Here is a 6,752-nt window from a genome sequence, read left to right as displayed (position 1 = left end):
CTGACCCTAAAACAAGCCTAACCCTGGGCCGTGGCCCTGACCCTAAAACAAGCCTAACCCTGGGCCCTGACGCTGACCCTAAAACAAGCCTAACCCTGGGCCCTGGCCCTGACCCTAAAACAACCGTAGCCCTGGGCCCTGGCCCTGACCCTAAAACAACCCTAACCCTGGGCCCTGTCCCTGACCCTAAAACAAGCCTAACCCTGGGCCCTGGCCCTGATCCTAAAACAAGCCTAACCCTGGGCCCTGGCGCTGTCCCTAAAACAAGCCTAACCCTGGGCCCTGGCCCTGACCCTAAAAAAACCCTAACCCTGGGCCCTGGCCCTGACCGTAAAACAACCCTTCCCTTGGGACCTGGCCCTGACCTAAAACAACCCTAACCCTGGGCCCTGGCCCTGACTCTAAAACAATCCTAACCCTGGGACCTGGCACTAAAACAAGACTAAACCTGGGCCCAGGTCCTGACCCTAAAACCACCCTAAACCTGGACCCTGGCCCTGACCCTAAAACAACCCTAAACCAGGGCCCTGGCCTTGACCCTAAAACAACCCTAACCCTGGGCCTTGGCCCTGACCCTAAAACAAGCCTAACCCTGGGCCCTGGCCCTGACCCTAAAACAACCATAACCCTGGGCCCTGGCCCTGACCCTAAAACAAGCCTAAACCAGGGCCCTGGCCCTGACCCTAAAACAACCCTAAACCTGGGCCCTGGCCCTGACCCTTAAACAAGCCTAACCCTAGGCCCTCACCCTGACACTAAAACAACCCTAACCCTGGGCCCTGGCCCTGACCGTAAAACAACCCTTCCCTTGGGACCTGGCCCTGACCTAAAACAACCCTAACCCTGGGCCCTGGCCCTGACTCTAAAACAATCCTAACCCTGGGACCTGGCACTAAAACAAGACTAAACCTGGGCCCAGGTCCTGACCCTAAAACCACCCTAAACCTGGACCCTGGCCCTGACCCTAAAACAACCCTAAACCAGGGCCCTGGCCTTGACCCTAAAACAACCCTAACCCTGGGCCTTGGCCCTGACCCTAAAACAAGCCTAACCCTGGGCCCTGGCCCTGACCCTAAAACAACCATAACCCTGGGCCCTGGCCATGACCCTAAAACAAGCCTAAACCAGGGCCCTGGCCCTGACCCTAAAACAACCCTAAACCTGGGCCCTGGCCCTGACCCTTAAACAAGCCTAACCCTAGGCCCTCACCCTGACACTAAAACAACCCTAACCCTGGGACCTGGCCTTAACCCTGACCCTAAAACAACCCTAACACTGGGCCCTGGCTCTGACCCTAAAACAAGCCTAACCCTGGGCCCTGGCCCTGACCCTAAAACAAGCCTAACCCTAGGCCCTGGCTCTGACCCTTAAACAAGCCTAACTTTGGGCCATGGCCCTGACACTAAAACAACCCTAACCCTGGGCCCTGGCCCTCACCCTAAAACAACCCTAACCCTGTGACCTGGCCCTGACCTAAAACAACCCTAACACTGGACCCTGGCCCTGACCAAAAACAAGCCTAACCCTGGGACCTGGCCCTGACCCTAAAACAAACCTAACCCAGGGCCCTGGCACTGAAACAAGCCTAACCCTGGGGCCAGGTCCTCACCCTAAAACAACCGTAACCCTGGGCTCTGGCCTTGACCCTAAAACAACCCTAACCTTGGGCCCTGGCCCTGACCCTGAAACAACCCTAAACCTGGGCCCTGGCCCTGACCCTAAATCAACCCTAAACCTGGGCCCTGGACCTGACCCTAAACCAAGCCTAACGCTGGGCCCTGGCGCTGACCCTAAAACAACCCTAACCCTGGGCCCTGGAACTGACCCTAAAACAAGAATACCCCTGGGCCCTGGCCCTGACCCTAAAACAACCCTAACCCTGGGCCCTGGCCCTGACCCTAAAACAACCCAAACCCTGGGACCTGACCGTGACCCTAAAACAAGCCTAACCCTGGGCCCTGGCCCTGACCCTAAAACAACCCTAACCCTGGGCCCTGGCCCTGACCCTAAAACAAGCCTAACCCTGGGCCCAGGTCATGACCCTAAAACAACCCTAACCCTGGGCACTGACCCTAAAACAACCCTAACCCTCGGCACTGACCCTAAAATAACCATAACCCTGGGCCCTGGCCCTGACCCTACAACAACCCTAACCCTGTGCCCTGGCCCTGACACTGAAACAACCCTAACCCTGGACCATGGCCCTGACCCTAAAACAACCCTAAACCTGGGCCCTGGCCCGGACCCTAAAACAACCATAACCGTGGGCCCTGGCCCTGACCCAAAAACAACCCTAACCCTGGGCCCTGGCCCTGACCCTAAAACAACCCTAACCCTGGGCCCTGGCCCTGACCCTAAAACAAGCCCAACCCTGGACCCTGGCCCTGACCCTAAAACAACCCTAACACTGGGCCCTGGCCCTGACCCTAAAAGATCCCTAACCCTGGGCCCTGGCCCTGACCCTAAAACAACCCTAAACCTGGGCCCTGGCCCTGACCCTAAAACAACCCTAACCATGTGACCTGGCCCTGACCTAAAACAATCCTAACACTGGGCCCTGGCCCTGACCAAAAACAAGCCTAACCCTGGGACCTGGCCCTGACCCTAGAACAAACCTAACCCAGGGCCCTGGCATTAAAACAAGCCTAACCGTGGGCCCAGGTCCTCACCCTAAAACAACTCTAACACTGGGACCTCGCCCTGACCCTAAAACAACCCTAACCCTGGGCCCTGGCCCTGACCCTAAAACAAGCCTAACCCTGGGCCCTGGCCCTGACCCTAAAACAACCCTAACCCTGGGCCCTGGCCCTGACCCTAAAACAACCCTTACCCTGGGCCATGGCCCTGACACTAAAACAAGCCCAACCCTGGACCCTGGCCCTGACCCTAAAGCAACCCTAACCCTGGGCCCTGGCCCTGACCCTAAAAGATCCCTAACCCTGGGCCCTGGCCCTGACCCTAAAGCAACCCTAACCCTGGGCCCTGGCCCTGACCCTAAAACAACCCTATCCCTGGGCCCTGGCCCTGACCCTAAAACAACCCTAACCCCGGGCCCTGGCCGTGACTCAAAAACAACCCTAAACCTGGACCTGACCTAAAACAACCCTAATGCTGGGCCCTGGCCCTGACCTAAAACAACCCTGACCCTGGAACCTGGCCCTGACCCTAAAACAACCCTAACCCTGGGCCCTGGCACTAAAACAACCCTAACCCTGGGCCCTGGCCCTGACTCTAAAACAAGCCTAACCCTGGGCCCTGGAACTGACCGTAAAACAAGAATATCCCTGGGCCATGGCCCTGACCCTAAAACAACCCTAACCCTGGGCCCTGGCCCTGACCCTAAAACAACCCTAACCCTGGGACCTGACCGTGACCCTAAAACAAGCCTAACCCTGGGCCCTGGCCCTGACCCTAAAACAAGCCTAACCCTGGGCCCTGGCCCTGACCCTAAAACAAGCCTAACCCTGGGCCCAGGTCATGACCCTAAAACAACCCTAACCCTGGGCACTGACCCTAAAACAACCCTAACCCTCGGCACTGACCCTAAAATAACCATAACCCTGGGCCCTGGCCCTGACCCTAAAACAACCCTAACCCTGGGCCCTGGCCCTGACACTGAAACAACCCTAACCCTGGACCCTGGCCCTGAACCTAAAACAACCCTAAACCTGGGCCCTGGCCCTGACCCTAAAACAACCATAACCCTGGGCCCTGGCCCTGACCCTAAAACAACCCTAACCCTGGGCCCTGGCCCTGAACCTAAAACAACCCTAACCCAGGGCCCTGGCCCTGACCCTAAAACCACCCTAACCCTGGCCCTTGGACATGACCCTAAAACAACCCTAACCCTGAGCCCTGGCCCTGACCCTAAAACAACCCTAACCCTGTGCCCTGGCCCTGACCCTAAAACAACCCTTAACCTGGGCCCTGACCCTGACCTTAAAAGAACCCTAACCCTGGGCCCTGTCCTTGACCCTAAAACATCCCTAACCCTGGGCCCTGTCCCTGATCATAAAACAAGCCTAACCAAGGGCCCTGGACTTGACCCTAAAACAAGCCTAACCCTGGGCCCTGGCCCTGACCCTTAAACAAGCCTAACTTTGGGCCCTGGCCCTGACCCTAAAACAACCCTAACCCTGGGCCCTGGCCCTCACCCTAAAACAACCCTAACCCTGTGACCTGGCCCTGACCTAAAACAACCCTAACACTGGGCCCTGGCCCTGACCCTAAAACAACCCTAACCCTGGGACCTGGCCCTGACCCTAAAACAAACCTAACCCAGGGCCCTGGCACTGAAACAAGCCTAACCCTGGGCCCAGGTCCTCACCCTAAAACAACCCTAACCCTGGGCTCTGGCCTTGACCCTAAAACAACCCTAACCATGGGCCCTGGCCCTGACCCTGAAACAACCCTAAACCTGGGCCCTGGCCCTGACCCTAAATCAACCCTAAACCTGGGCCCTGGACCTGACCCTAAAACAAGCCTAACCCTGGGCCCTGGCCCTGACCCTAAAACAACCGTAGCCCTGGGCCCTGGCCCTGACCCTAAAACAACCCTAACCCTGGCCCCTGGCCCTGACCCTAAAACAAGCCTAACCCTGGGCCCTGGCCCTGAACCTAAAACAACCCTAACCCTGGGCCCTGTCCCTGATCCTAAAACAAGCATGACCCTGGGCCCTGACGCTTACCCTTAAACAACCCTAACCCTGGGCCCTGGCCCTGAACCTAAAACAAGCTGCACCCTGGGCCCTGGCCCTGACCCTAAGACAACCCTAACCCTGGGCCCTGGCCCTGAACCTAAAACAACCCTAACCCTGGGCCCTGTCCCTGATCCTAAAACAAGCATGACCCTGGGCCCTGACGCTTACCCTTAAACAACCCTAACCCTGGGCCCTGGCCCTGAACCTAAAACAAGCTGCACCCTGGGCCCTGGCCCTGACCCTAAAACAACCCAAACCCAGTGCCCTGGCCCTGACCCTAAAACAACCCTAAACCTGGGCCCTGGCCCTGACCCTAAAACTAACCCAACCCTGGGCCCTCACCCTAAAACAACCCTAACCCTGGGCCATGACCCTGAAACAAACCTAACACTGGGCCCTGACCATAAAACAACCCTAACCCTGAGCCCTGACCCTAAAACAACCCTATCCCTGGGCCCTGATCCTAAAACAAGCCAAACCCTGGGCCGCGACCCTAAAAAAACCCTAACCCGGGCCCTGGCACTAAAACAAGCCTAACCCTGGGCCCTGGCCCTGACCCTAAAACAAGCCTAACCCTGGGCCGTGGCCCTGACCCTAAAACAAGCCTAACCCTGGGCCCTGACGCTGACCCTAAAACAAGCCTAACCCTGGGCCCTGGCCCTGACCCTAAAACAACCGTAGCCCTGGGCCCTGGCCCTGACCCTAAAACAACCCTAACCCTGGGCCCTGTCCCTGACCCTAAAACAAGCCTAACCCTGGGCCCTGGCCCTGATCCTAAAACAAGCCTAACCCTGGGCCCTGGCGCTGTCCCTAAAACAAGCCTAACCCTGGGCCCTGGCCCTGACCCTAAAAAAACCCTAACCCTGGGCCCTGGCCCTGACCGTAAAACAACCCTTCCCTTGGGACCTGGCCCTGACCTAAAACAACCCTAACCCTGGGTCCTGGCCCTGACTCTAAAACAATCCTAACCCTGGGACCTGGCACTAAAACAAGACTAAACCTGGGCCCAGGTCCTGACCCTAAAACCACCCTAAACCTGGACCCTGGCCCTGACCCTAAAACAACCCTAAACCAGGGCCCTGGCCTTGACCCTAAAACAACCCTAACCCTGGGCCTTGGCCCTGACCCTAAAACAAGCCTAACCCTGGGCCCTGGCCCTGACCCTAAAACAACCATAACCCTGGGCCCTGGCCCTGACCCTAAAACAAGCCTAAACCAGGGCCCTGGCCCTGACCCTAAAACAACCCTAAACCTGGGCCCTGGCCCTGACCCTTAAACAAGCCTAACCCTAGGCCCTCACCCTGACACTAAAACAACCCTAACCCTGGGACCTGGCCTTAACCCTGACCCTAAAACAACCCTAACACTGGGCCCTGGCTCTGACCCTAAAACAAGCCTAACCCTGGGCCCTGGCCCTGACCCTAAAACAAGCCTAACCCTGGGCCCAGGTCCTGACCCTAAAACAATCCTAACCGTGGGCCCTGGCCCTGACCCTATAACAACCCTCACCCTGGGCCCTGACCCTGATCCTAAAACAACCCTAACCCTGGGCCCTGGCCTTAAACCTAAAACAACCCTAACCATGGGCCCTGGCCCTGACCCTAAAACAACCCTAACCCTGGGCCCTGGCCCTGACCCTAAAACAACCCTAACCCTGGGCCCTGGCCCTGACCCTAAAACAACCCTAACCCTGTGACCTGGCCCTGACCTAAAACAACCCTAACACTGGGCCCTGGCCCTGACCAAAAACAAGCCAAACCCTGGGACCTGGCCCTGACCCTAAAACAAACCTAACCCAGGGCCTTGGCACTAAAACAAGCCTAACCCTGGGCCCAGGTCCTCACCCTAAAACAACCCTAACACTGGGACCTGGCCAAGAACCTAAAACAACCCTAACCCTGGGCCCGGGCCCCGACCCTAAAACAACCCTAAACCTGGGCCCTGGCCCTGAGCCTAAAACCCTAACCCTGGACCCTGGACCAGTGCCTAAAAACCTAACCCTGGGCCCTGACCCTGACCCTAAAACAACCCTAACCCTGGGCCGTGGCCGTGA

The sequence above is a fragment of the Gorilla gorilla genome, chromosome 9 (assembly GCF_029281585.2).
Source record: "Gorilla gorilla gorilla isolate KB3781 chromosome 9, NHGRI_mGorGor1-v2.1_pri, whole genome shotgun sequence".
Classification (NCBI taxonomy): domain Eukaryota; kingdom Metazoa; phylum Chordata; class Mammalia; order Primates; family Hominidae; genus Gorilla; species Gorilla gorilla.
Note: the sequence above shows the minus strand (reverse complement) of the source record.